This window comes from Anastrepha obliqua, chromosome 2 (assembly GCF_027943255.1).
Source record: "Anastrepha obliqua isolate idAnaObli1 chromosome 2, idAnaObli1_1.0, whole genome shotgun sequence".
NCBI lineage: Eukaryota > Metazoa > Arthropoda > Insecta > Diptera > Tephritidae > Anastrepha > Anastrepha obliqua.
This window is the reverse complement of record NC_072893.1, coordinates 87,837,876-87,852,138: the sequence shown is the minus strand read 5'-3', so window position 1 is coordinate 87,852,138 and position 14,263 is coordinate 87,837,876. Positions and strand designations below refer to the sequence as shown.

General features: G+C 37.3%; 1 protein-coding gene across 3 annotated transcripts in view; it reads left to right on the top strand.

The window, feature by feature from the left end:
• LOC129237339 (ataxin-1) overlaps positions 1-14,263 on the top strand; it is a 56,995-nt gene that overhangs the window by 33,918 nt on the left and 8,814 nt on the right. The window contains exon 1 of one of the 3 annotated variants that reach the window (XM_054872018.1): positions 2,018-2,669. The exons of 1 other annotated variant lie outside the window; for it this stretch is intronic. The gene's annotated coding sequence lies outside the window, so the exon portion shown is untranslated. Of the gene's footprint in view, positions 1-2,017; positions 3,181-14,263 lie in introns of those variants that run through there. One more of the 3 variants, XM_054872017.1, reaches the window with a different exon arrangement.

The following is a 14,263-nucleotide window of genomic DNA, read 5'->3' as shown; positions in this document are numbered from 1 at the left end:
TGTCCTTGATGAATTTCTAGACATACCATTTATTGATGCGATGGAGTACTGCTAAGGTGCCTAAACACCCACAGAAGTAAAAGTTCATGCAAATTTGTGTAGTGTTCTAGGGTCAATAGCAGAAACCCTACTATCAGAATACGCTAAAATTACGAAAATGGCGGATTGTACAGAATTAATCCGGCTCATCACTTCTACATATATTCAGCGCCATAAATTGCTTATGTCAATACAATTTTTTTTTGTTAAATATTTCAATGCATGCAAAATTTTAAATTGTTTATAATTTTCTAACAATTTGTTGGCCCTTTTTACGCTCCAAAATAAAAATATTAACTAACTACATATGTATACATATTAGAAGCTGTACAGAATCCTTCTATGAATGCAACATGGACTCGAGTTTACCAAAATGAAAGTCCGTTCTAAATGCGAAGCAAAATCCAGATAAGATTGAATCTGCAAAAAATTAAGAAGTCGTTTCACCATTTCACAAACTTGTGTTTATGCCGAAATTTTCCGTGTTTCTGGCGCACACCTAAAAATTGTCCTTCATACGGAGAAATCGATCATTTTTTACGACATCTGAACGGCAGATGATTTTTTATGAAGAGCTTTTTCATGACAGAAATACGCTCGGAGGTTCGTCATTGTCTGCCGATGGGCGACCGCTGTTAAAAAAATGTTTTTCTTAATTTTGGTGTTTCACCGAGATTACGTTCTCTCTGAATTCCGAATGGTAATCACGCACCAACCCATTCGGCTACGGTGGCCGCCGTAAGAAATATATGATAGTAAGTCGAAAAAGGAAGTCTGGCCGGACCCGGGTGGCCAATGGAGGGTTAAAGACTAATATTTTGCAAAAAACATATTTACTTAAGTTTAAGAACATACGCCAAACACACAGTATATGTATTTAAATACTAGGTTGTTCAATGAGTTTCGCGGTTCGATAAGAAGAATACAAATTTATGGTTTGAAATACACTTTCTTATTAATACAATAGTCTACCTGAACACCAATAAACTTGTTCCAATTTATGAATTACATTCCTGAAGTGAGAATCTGGAAAGGCTGCAAAATAGAGCTTCCACAGCTGTTATGAAATACTGTACAATCACTAGACTTGGGTGGTCCCACGAGATCTGCTTCTCTCTCTCTCTCTGAAATACTGCAACTTTTTTGCGTAAACCCATTAATTGCCGTTTTGCTCCTTTGAGATTTACTTATTTAGACAACGAAAGGCCCTCACTCCGCCACAATACAACACTTTGCACTGCCACTGACGTCAAATTCCAATTAGTCTATTCCCAGCACTCCATGTATGGTGCCTAGAATCGTGCTTGAGGTTATGTTGCTAACGAAAATAGATTCAACCATTATTTACACTTTTTATCGATTCCCTTAATAGTTATATACACATACGAGTATCCTTTCATGTAATTTAATCCGCACGGCGAGCAGTGAGCAGCATGCATTTGTGTAGCAAGCAGCTGATTTTCTATTACGTCGCGTATTGTGGTCTGTACCGCTACGTTACTTGATGATAATTCGCAAACAATGAACGCGCATCATGCCTCCATCCACCCCATGCACATGGATAACGATCCAACGCCTCCACATAATCATAAACATACACAAGCTCACACTAACAACAGCTGATAACTATGATGAAGAATAGCGATTGTTGTTTTTGTATATTTATTTATTTGTTGCCTTTTATATACATATGTATTGTATATATGTACATACATACAAGTACTTAGCTCGAAATACCTTCGAAGTCTATTCCATGTATGGTTGGACGGAGTCGGCTCCTCCACAGTCCCACCTCGATGCCTAGGTGACTTTATTGTGAGGAGTCGATGAATTTCTGCACATACCCACATACTTGTATATTTGTACATACATATGTATGCGTATTTTGTTGCCCGTCGGTAGGGTCTATCAACAGCAAATCGCTATGGAGTGCGAAATGATTTCGCTTCGATTCAGTATTCAGAAGTGTACGCGCTGTGGTCGTTGTAAGGCGATGCGCATGTTGGCAAATTGTGCCGCTCGGTGAAGTCATGTTCGTGTGCTCGCTCAGCAGTTTTGTTCCGTAGATACGCAAATGAAAATGAAAATCGACAATGACAATAACAACCACAGTAGCCACATATGGCAGTCGCCAATAAAATAAAAGTAAAAAACCAACTCCATTGAAAGGAGAGTAACAGACAGACGAGCATTCAAACAAACCCAACGACTGACCAAGTGACGGGCGAATGCGCGCAAATCGACTACTGTGTGGCGAAGTATCTGTGTATAGACTTAAGTGGCCGCATTTGCAAGTCCGCAGAGTACGAATCTCAATTCCAGTGGCAAGATTGTCCGGCACAACGTGACGTGTGGAGGCGAGAACAAATCAACAGTCACAGCAACAAACACTGGCGGCGACAACGGATGCGAATTATTCCGATATAAAATGTTGTTGCCGACAGCAAATTCGTACATATGTATATGTACATACATATATGTACACAAATACATACGTAGCTGTAAAAATGCAAACAAGCAAAATATAAACAAAAAAAAAACGGAATACGAAAATTAAAAGAATTAAAAACTCAATAAAAAAGTAATAAAAAAATTGTATAAAATATGCAGGCACATGAAGTGGACGTAAAGTAAGAAAGCAAAAAATACTCCTACATACACACTACAAATAAATAAATTCGCAGCAACAATAAGAACATGCGGAGCATTGAAAAAGCGGTTAAATGGGCAAATAAGAACAAAAAAGCGAACACAAAAAACCAAAATAAATTCAAAAAAGTTATAAGACGAAAAATACTTTACTAGATGATTGCTTGATAGATGGTCGTATTGAATCACTCAGATTGCATAACAAATTGAAGTGCTTATTGCGAATAAATAAATGTGTAATGTGTACAAATTTATCACCGTTTTCAATTTCGTTGCTGATTTTGTAATTCAAAACTTTACAAAACAGAAAAAAACAACAACAACAACAAATATTTTCGATTTCAAATTAAACGCCAACACAGCAACTTCTTAGTTGTGCCAGCAGCAAGCAGTGAACATTGGCCGGCGCCGCCACGCTGCACCACTTGTGCTATGCACCGAATATACGGGGCATCCGGGGCATGCGGGGCGTATGAGTGGTAGTCTGTAAATGTAAGTCGCTGTTGCTACTTGCGCGGATGATTATTGTCCATATAAACGCCAACTTACTATTTTCTTACTTTACTGTATTATTCATTTTTCTTCCTTGATTGCTGTTGCTGTTGTTGTTGTTCTTCAATTAAAAAACTACGCAGCGTAAAAGATTATATGCCATCCTCGACAAACGTTTCCATTTTGCATGTATGTACTGAAATGTGGAAATTGGATTGTTGTGTTATGCGTTATGCGTTAGGCTGTAAGTTCATAAGGCGATAGTTGGCAGCCAAAAGCCCGGCCACTTCCAGACAAACATTAAAAATTACACTGATGAGCCATGGCTTTTGGCTAAAAATAGACCGGTTCTGTGGAGTGGCAGCAGTAGTAGTAGTAGCAGCAGCAACAACAGCAGCCCTCAGGCAAGGCTAACAACGACCAATGTGCGAGGCAATGCGCTGAGAGAGGATATGTAAAAATGTGTGATAGTGAAGAGAGCACAGACTACCAAAATATGGCAAAGAGTGCGAAAGCACTTCACAGTGAAGAGAGGGCTGGGTGAAAAGTTGTAAATTATTGTAAATATGGGCATGTCGTTATTGTATAGAAATCATTTGTTTGTTTTTTTTTTTTTCTCGTGCTTTACTTGTTCGAAGATGGTTGTGGCTTACATTTATTCTTTTGCCATACATAGAATAAATATAAAAAAAAAATATTTGATTTCGTTTGCAATCGAGCATCAAAATTTCCGGCAAATCGTATTATAGAGGATTAGACCTGAAGAATCATAATACTCAGCCCCAATTGAGAGAATGCAAAACACTGCACATATCGTAGTACCGCTACCCGGTTGTCAATTAATTTGACAGAATAAGCTATTGTACACTTTTATTCATTTTATTTTTGTTTACTCCTACAAACAACTTTCTTTCTATTCTACTTTAAATTTTTGTCTTTGTTTACATTAACCTAATCAATCTTTCCGTTTTTGTTTACAAATCTTTGCTATTTTGACGCTCGGTTCTTAATTCACCCACACAACTCATCTACACTTACGTCTCGCTAAAGTTGCGTTCTTTTTCCCTTTCAACCTGCGCAACCTTGTATTCTATATTCTGGAGGCTATCGCTCCCAGTGAATTCGACAGAATCAGCTGATTTTTTGACATTTGCTTTGACTCTACTGTTGTATTGTTGCAATCTTGTAATCTATGATACTCGTTGCTATTCAGCAATGAATTTTACACCCCCATATCTTCCCAAAACCCATTAGTACTCCAAAGAAATTAAAAAGTGCGAATTAAGACCTATTCTTTTAGTTGAGCTCAACTCAACTAACTCAAGTTAATCTCAATCTCGGTTCCAAAAGTTGGAGACTTATGATTGGAGTATGACGTATGTACGTACATATATCCAGTATGTCCCAGGTAGTTGGGGGATGGTGGAAGATAGATTAATATGGTGAAACTTGCAAAGTGTGGAAACACCAACCACAAACTAAGTATCCGATATCGAAGGTAGATTGCTATTATTGATCAGATATTTTTCAGGATGATTTTGTTGCCAGAAAAGGATAAAAGTCGGTAGTAACTTTACTGTCAGAGACCTTCTAATAGTATGAAGAAATTTACCTTGAGCACTCTGAAGAGAGGTGTAGGGAGAAGAAAGCTGATAACGAAAATGAAATAAGAGAGCTCCACTGACACTACTGCTAATACCTTTGAATTCACTGGAGTATTGCAGTCAGCCAGGATAATATCTAGTATGAGACGCGAATGGTTCTGTGATACAAAATGTTGCGCCTGACTCATCTAGGGAGGGGGATTTACCAAAGGAGAGTAGAGACATTGCCAACTGTTCCTTATTCTGAAAGGCTTAAAGAAGAGGACGGAAGTACTTTTTCGAGTGTAGAATATGCCTATGAATATGATAGCGAGCTGTCGGACGATGCGCTCTTTCTCCAGTGCCTACTATTATCTTTTTCTCATAAAAAACCACACGAGCCACTAATCTGTAAAGTCTATAAGCATAAGTTGCATGGTAGCCACATGCCATTCAAAGTAGTACTCGGTTAAGCAAAAACTTACTATGGTCCGCTAATAAATACTTGGTGAAACCGTGCTTCAATGGCTACATAGGGTGTAAGTACTGTGCCATTGGCCTTGCTTATTTTGCATTTTCCTAATTATTGCAGCCACCTCAGTGAAAGTTAATGAATCTCGAGAAGTACAGCGGTATGAGAAATAGTTTGATCCTGTATATCGATGGTTTTCGAGAAAAGCGACACAACTCAAAATTAACTCAAATTCGGAGTTTTGCCGTTAAATGCAAAAATCAACTACAGAGTTTATATATTTTTATCTGGAAAAGCGTCATAAGCGAATCTTGAAGCAATTCTGAGAGATGGCGTTAGTGTCGTTTTGTCAGGTGATCGAATTGGCGCGTCACTTATCTAGAAAACTGACCCAACTCAGTATTTTGTATTTTTGAATTATGTCACTTTTCTCGAAAACCATCGATATGTTGCTTATAACTCAATGCAACATGAGCAAATTTTCAAGTACTTACATGTATCTAAAATAAATAAGAGCATTAGTTGCCATTTTCTAAGTCTAGAACAAGATGTAGAGAATACAAAGTAGCGATTTTTTTCTTTGCTCCTCTCCGCTCCTTCATTCTTGGCGAATTTGAGTTTATAATGAATGGCATGAATAATCTTCTCTTATTTTTAGTCTTTAAATTTCCTTCATTTTGTTTTATCTTCTTATATTTCAATTTCGAGGTCTATCGTTTCAAATAGGATATAAAAAGTTAAGCTATCTTTCGCAGTTTGGTCAATTGGTCATCATTCCGATCTACTTGGTATTTAATTTTATCGCCATTTGCGACATAAAAGCCTTTAACCCAATGCATACTAGCATACGTGCTTGAATTTTGTATATCAACTGCCTCTCTACGCATGGTAGTAGAGCAACACTTTCATTTCGCCCCCTTTCGACTACCTTTTTGCATTTACTTTCTACCTTTTAACATCTTTCATTTTTTTATTCATTTTTTACAAATCAGTCCAAAGAAGCACCCTGTACTCGTATGTTTAAATGCAAGTCCCACTTCAAACGTATTATTTTCTGCTACCGGACTCTTCTTCCTCGTTTTCTTCTTCTTTTGTTCAAGGCCATTTTGTTACCGAGAACAGCATGCCACGATATGTAATACCCCACCGCATTCCTCTTAACAAAACACAATACTCACCATTCACTCTCCTTCACTCACTCACCATAAAGCAAAACAAAACAAAAACAACATGACTGCTGTGCTTACTCCACGTTTACGTTCATACGCATAACAACATTACAAGTGTGCAAAACTCCACAAGGTGACAGGGGGGAGGGTCCAATGGTCCAACGACACGGTTTGTGGCGTATTCTTTGGCATTTCAGTGCCAGAACCCGTTTCCGTCGACGACACGCACACAACGAAGGCGTACCTAGTTTTTCCACATACCAAGCGGGCTTTAAGCGTAAACACTCGTATATAAATGATTAAGCAAAGTGTTTGTAAAAAGTAGGCATTTCAGTTGCTGTTGTTTTTCTTGTTGTTGGTGTTAATGTTGTGATTGTTCGTTGCTACGAATAGTAGTATTTATTATGAGCCCACATTCATACAAGTAACCTCTTTTACGACCATTCGAGTAGAGTGAGTACGAGTATCAGTAGACCGTGGCTGGTGATGAGCCAACTCTAGAGCATCAGTGTGTTTGTAGCCGTAAGATAGTAAACAAAAAACCACGTTACTACCTAGATTCTTTATCGTACATACACAATTCCGAGTACATGTTTATATACCCGACGGTGAAATGAACTGTCTCAGGACGAACATGGAACTTGTCGCTTTTGGACCAGTGACAGTCCATGTGTTTACTTTTTTATGGAAGACTCTGATATTTACCACATTCATTTAGAATAAGACTGAAGTGGATAAAAATCGTACGGCAAGTGGTTTTTATGAGCAGCTCTTTTATGACAAAAATATACTCAGAGGATTGAACAACTTTTTCTATCATTTGGTGTGCCATGCGACCAACCAACCTATTCGACTACGGCGGACTACAATATACGGTTTTTATAAAAAGAGTTCTCACTGCAGAAATCCACTCGGAGATTTGCTTGTCAGTTGGCATTAAGGTCGTGTTTTATCTTCGTTACGGCTACGTTCGCCACCTAGTCCCATACTGCACTTACTTGAACATCATTCATAACTGTTTTTAACTTGTGCCAGAACGAATTACTGTGGGGTACATTGTCTTTGAATTGTACACACACAAAAAGTTTGTTTGTTATTATGTGAATTGCGCTAGGCATTTCGTGGTTACTGCTAGGAGTCGGCGTCATCGTCTTCAGTTTTGTTGTCTTGTAGCTGCCGTCCATTTTATGTTAATGTGGGCAATGTTGGTGCAGTCGTATTTCATGAACAAATAGGAGACAGTGACTGTGTCGGCACATTTTGCTTAAGGGATCACAGTCCGGCGTATTATAGTTAGTTGGGGGGAAGTTATTGGTCGAAATCAACAAGAAATAGAAGAAAAGAGATTTGATGTGTGATTGAATAAGTGTATATAATTGGCGCTTATATCCTTTTTTGGGTGTTTGGTACTACTTCTATTTGTGGTGTGTATCTTGATATTGTTCCACAAATAGAGGGGGCCTACAGTTTTTAGCCAACTCCGAACGGCAGATATGTTTTATGAGGAGCTTTTTATGACGGAGGTTTGTCAATGTCTGCCGAGAGGCGACCGCTACTAGAAAATAATTTTTCTATAATTTTGGTGTTTCATGCACGGAGGTTCAAACCTAAGCACTTCCGAATGGTAGTCACGAACCAACTAATTGGACTACGGCTACAGCCGTAATAAGAAATAACTCTTTAAACATTTATCACTTCGAATTGAAAGACTTCAGATATTGAGTTCAGCACAGCACTGATCATAGCAAAATACAACGCGTTTGAATGAATAGCCTAAATTAGCCTATGAAAATTCTTAATATATGTACAGCTGGGCCCAGTTGGGTCATAACCCTACTTTGCAAGTGTCGCAGGCAACATGGGTTTTCTTTTTAGTGTAAATGCCTTTTTGGAATCTTTTTTATTCTAGACCTCTCATACTCCTTCTACCATTCAAATGTTCTGATTCTAACAAACCTTGCCTTAGTAAGCTGGCCTTGGCAAGACCAATAAAGTTTACATTTTCTGAGTATCGGCTTCTTTCGATTGTTGATAAACACATAAATAGTATAGGTAAGGAGGTAAGAAGAGTAAGAAGTTCATAGAAAATTATAATATTACAATCTGGTGTATTTCCATAATTCCAATGAAATTTGAGAATTCTATAATTGAGGCTATCCAAGAACAACATTTGAAATATTACAGGAATGCTACTGAACTTTGTATCATATTACCCGAATAAAGTAGAAATTCAATTGCGAAAATGCGCAAATTCTGTAGAGTAAAAAACGAAACTGCAAAGCATAATCTTGACCAGTAAGTGAAAAAGAATTCTGAGTGATCATCTAAAAATAAAGTTTCTCTCGAAAGCAGGATCAAAGAACATTCGAGCAGGTTCTGCAATTTACTTCCCTGTAAATTTCAGTGCAGTTGACAAAAAATTTCAATCAAACTCACTCGGAAGTTAATCACAGAACCTGCCCGATCATTTTGATCAGTGACTGATTTTTGTATACGATCCTGAGAATTTCCTTCCATATAAAGCACATGCCCGAAAGTCTTTTAGTCGTTTTGACCCCTTATATTTAGAGTTATTGATTGTGTTGATTGCTGTATACTCAAAAAAATCTGAGCACGACAAGCCTGGCGCTGCGGACGCCAATGTCAAGCCCGTGATTGCACTGAAAACCCATGAGCAATCACTTACAATAAAAGTACCTAGTCGACGCCACTGGATCATTGTAATGCGAAGGAGGCCATACGTGAGCTAGCCGGCGAAATCACTAAGTCATTATTCATTGAACTTTTGCCTAGGTCATCAGAAAGGCATAGGCATAATGACTTCCAAATAACTGATCCTCGCAGTATTCTACTGTACATAAAATTATTGTTTATATTTTATGTCTTAGATGTAAGGAACTTGTGGTTGATTTTATATGTCATGTTCGCCTATTTCATATTTGCCTATTAATGTGAGTGTGATAACTTTTTACCAGACCGAGAACGAACTCTGATTGGCGCTATAGTGTAGATTCTCGTTAAGAGGCGTTGCGTGTAGAAAATCACTCGAAAAGGCTTTGAAAGACTAGTAGCTAGCCGTCTCTCCTCCCACACCACACCACTGATACCATGAAATTTGTACGCACATACACATATATGTACTTATGCATGTACATATGAATGCATGTATTTTTCACCAAGAAGAAACTTAATTGCATATGACCGAACAAGAATGTTCGAATTCCTTAACTTCTCCTCCTTTTACCGCGCGCGTTTACTACGTAGACCACAAAACGATTGTGTGGTTTTTTGTGTGTTATTTTTTCTTAGAGGCGGCAATGCAAAAAAAACCACACCGATCGAAAAAAGACGAAATGAAGCGAAGTAGAAGTTAAAGAATCAAAGAATTAAAAGTGCCACTGAAATCAACGAAGGAAGCTGTGCTTTGTTGTTAACCAAAACAACAACAGCTTCAAGAACGACCACAGCAACAACAATATTCAATACCGAAATAAAAGGAAAGCCAACAACAAAAACCAAACCAACCGCGTCCACGAAGGCGAAGACGTTGGCGACGACGCTACCGAAGAAATTAACTTGTTTCAGCTATCGAGCCATGTTGTTAGCCTTGGCAATGACACTACTAGTCATACTATGCAAACGGCCAACAAAGCTACACGAGCACAACCGCAATTGGCGCTGCTTAGCTATCTGTTGTAAACAGCAACAAAACTATGCGACTGAAGCATTATGGCCCTGGTTAGATACGAGTATGAGTATAACTCGGTTTGAATTCATATGTATGCATATGCATGTATGTGTGTACGTGGACGTGTAGCTCCATGGGGTACCTGCACGTATTACTATCATTATTGCTATTGTTTTTGTTGTTATGAAATAACTCGAGGGTGACAAACAAACAAACAAACAGACAAACAAGGAAGCACAACACCAGTGAGTGACCAGCTTTACTCGTAGTCAATGCGCGGCCGCGCGGAGGGAGAAAGTGAACAGAGAGCAAAAAATTAAAAGTCCCATATTTGATTTAACTAAGAGCGTAGCAGGGTATGGAGTGGGGGTGAACTTTCTCTACAACTATTCAACGATAAAGAAAAATAAGCAAATAAATGAAAAATCGAATAAATAAATATTGAAGCATACACACACGCACCTACATTCGTCAAAACAAGCCCAGCTATAATTGTAAAAAATACGCTTATCTCGAAAATATGTTATCTCGCCATGCGGTTTTCAAAGTAAACGAACACGATGAAATAATTCTTTAACAATTTATTTATTAGCCGACTTCAAAAATATGGGGTTATCAATTCAAAATGAAGCTGTTTGCAGATTTTTCGCCTTATTATATTACATATTTTCTTAGGTCTGCTGATATAAAATTATCGCAAATATTATTTTACTCATTTTAACACACCAGTTTTCGAATAACACAAAATGTTATTTCGCATCTCCTTTCCAGGAAGGGTTTCCTATCTTTGTTTTGGTTGGCATTTGACTAAGGGTTAGAGGTAATCAGAGGCCCGAAAAAATGATGATTTTCAATAATTTTTTTTTGCTAGTCAGTTGCTGTATTTTACAAAAAGAAAAACATAGCATTAATACATCATGTTTCGACTTGACTTTAGCAAAATTTCAAAAAAAAAAAAATTTATAATTGTACAAGTTACCGCAAGGGATAACTCATCACAAGTCCTTGGAGATTCATCTAAAATCAATCGGACAAGGGAAATTAGTTTTATTAATAGATAATCTTGGGCTTGATCGAAGCTTTTTTTTTTTCAAAATTAGCAATATGGCGGCCTCAGGAGATATTTTTCAGATTTTCGAGAAAAAGCCGACAATAATTGTTTAAAAAAAATAGTAATTTTTGAAAGAAAATCTTTCGATCGGGCACGAGTTTTTTATGTTTTTCAAAAGCAGTATAAATTTTATTGAAATCTACCAAACGGTTTTTAAGTTACAGTGATCACCAGTTCAAAAAACATAGTTTTTGGAAGAACGCTTTTAAAGTTTTGCGAACGCTCTGGAACGCCCTTTGTTAAAGTATTTGTCGGATTCATTTCAAATTTTCACACAATATTTTTAAGATATTATAATATACTTTAAGAAAATGCAAAAAAATCAATTTTTTTTAATTCTGACTACCACTACCCCGTAATCGAGTTATATTTAGGCATGTATAACTTTAAAATTGGTCGACATATTGTATAAAATCTTAGTACTAACACTTTTAAACTTCAATTAGTTTTGATCGGGCGCAAAATATTTTGAAATAGCACCTTATCTCACACAATGGCTAATATAGATAAAGTTTTTGACTGCTATAGATCTGAAAGTGACCAGGAGTGATTACTTTGCACTCTCTCTTGCCTACTGTTATAAGCAGCAATGGTAGTTATTATTTACTATTTATTATTATTATTATTGTGCGGTTGTCTATGGATGCATGTGTAGTTGGGAAATTGATTTTCATTTAGAGAATCTTGGAAAAGGAGTCATAGCTGAAAGATGATTTTTGAAAGATAATTTAAAAGCTAGCGTAGAAAGGCTGGGTACTTTGAAAACATTGAAATTGATGATCACCTGAAACCTCAAACGGAGTTAATTCAAGAATGGTTTCTTTATTATCGTATCCGCAAGCACACGGGCTGCTGAGTTGAGATATATTACACAGCGGGAATGGGTGAAAATCATCTAAATACAGCTAAAATAGTGGGAAATATGCCAAAAATGATAAACCATTAAGTATTAATTATCAGCTAACACTTAAAATAGTAATTATCTATATACAAAACCGAATATTACTGCCTCGTTGCTATTTGTGTAACTGATGCTATTTTTGGGTTTTTAAGGAATTGAGTTTTTTTTTTGTACTTTGAGTATACACTTTTGAATTGCCAATCAAAATAAAGCACAAGAGAAAATATGTACATAAAGCACTTAAAGCAATTTTCATGTAAATCAAAACCGAATATTAATGCCTCACTCAGTGCATACTCATTCTGAAGTCGATTACATATTTTTATAATATAGGGTTTAGGTTTTTTTTCACAGTTGGCCAAGTGGTTAGTGATTCCCTGGAATTGAAGCATTGCCCAATGCAAGGAAGGGTCACTATAAAACAAAAAAAAACATAATAAATAAAAGTGATAAAGAAAATCATCAAAGAAAACTCAAATCTAAATGAAGAATGAATGCGCAGTACAATGAACGAACAATGTATGGATCGAAGTTGTAGAATGAAGCGTCCTGAGTCTAATTGGCGGCTTAGATCGTTTTGCATTGTTGTTTCTTATTGATCATAATATTTCGGTCGTCGATCTTATGAATTAGCGTGTCCTTGTGCGCAATCGGTACTCAAGAATCTACACCTCAGATCTTTCCTTATCTTCCTTTTGATTGTTGTTAGTGCTTTTTGTTTTGTTTTTTTTTTTTTTGTTTTTTGTGTTGCTGCTCCTGCATATTGCACGGCTACCCAAAAGGTGCGAAAGAAAAAATAAAAATGCTGTTATGGCTTTTTCAAGCCGAAACAAAAGCAACAATAGCGAACAAAACGACGTAAACGGGAGTACAAAAGAAGAAGAAAGCCATAAAATACAAAACAATGGCATTAACTCAAGTGCACAGCGCATTCAAGTGTTCAAGTATGCGGCTGTTTGAAAAAAAGTGAACAACAACAGCAACAACAACACAAGGGCAAAGAAAGAACAAGAGTTAGAAACAGCAAAAACCGAAACATCATCAAAGTCGCTTTACAAAAGTATTTCGATATGTGTGTGTATATACATACTCGTACATATATAATATGTATCTGTGCTTGTGTCCGATGCCGAGGTAGTCATCGTCGGTGCTCCATAGTAGAGTCCAAAAAAGGGCCAAAAGTACGACGAACCTCAGGCAATAACAAATACGTAGCAAATTATGAAACAAAAAATGTAACAACAACTCAACTCCCATTTACCAACAATCACAGTCTACGTCCAGCTAGCACTTGATACAATCGATATTGATAAACACGGTACAGGGCTTCAACACGTCCTCAACAGCGACACGCCAACACGATCAACTCCAGTGTCATAGTCATCTGCAATGCAGCATCATAAGAAACACTGCACGTTTGTGTGGTTCAGCCGTCTGCAACATACGCTATTGCATACATATGTATATACATGCAAACATGCACACATCGATAAATACATAACAAACATCTCAGTGGCTCAGAATCTCTGCATCTCAGCAACTCAGCATCAACCTGCGCGCCTGCGCAGCAGATTGCAAAACCAGCATAACAAGAATTTTTTTCTCGATGTATCTGTCTACCTGTTTGCTTCCATGCTCTACTCGCATAGTAATACACAGAGTGTGAGTGGTGGGAGAAATCAATATGGTACCTACATGAGAGCAAGCATTCATTGTGTGCACTGTGGGGCAATACGATGATAATGGTACATAGTTTAATGCTCAAATGCATACATACATATGCCTTCTTTAGATAAGAAACTAAACATAAACTAAACATAATTTCAATAATTTGATTTTAAAATTTTAACTCACATCCCTTTCGGGAATATTGAAGCTTATTTGCTCCAGTAGATCTGGACAATCGTATCATAGGCAATGTTATTTTTGTCTCCATAAGACGGGCGTGGCTCCTTAAAATGAAGCGATTGCAGAGCAAATTGTACAAAGCTGCGTTGAACTCTTTCGATCCTTTGGGAGTAAACCGTATAAATTGGACTCCAACTTTGACCATACTAGAGAATTAAGTATAAAGCGTTTGCCTAATATAAGGATCCTTAAAGTATCGCGCGCAGTAAGGGAGAAATTTCACACAAAAGCCGCCCTATTCCACACCAATG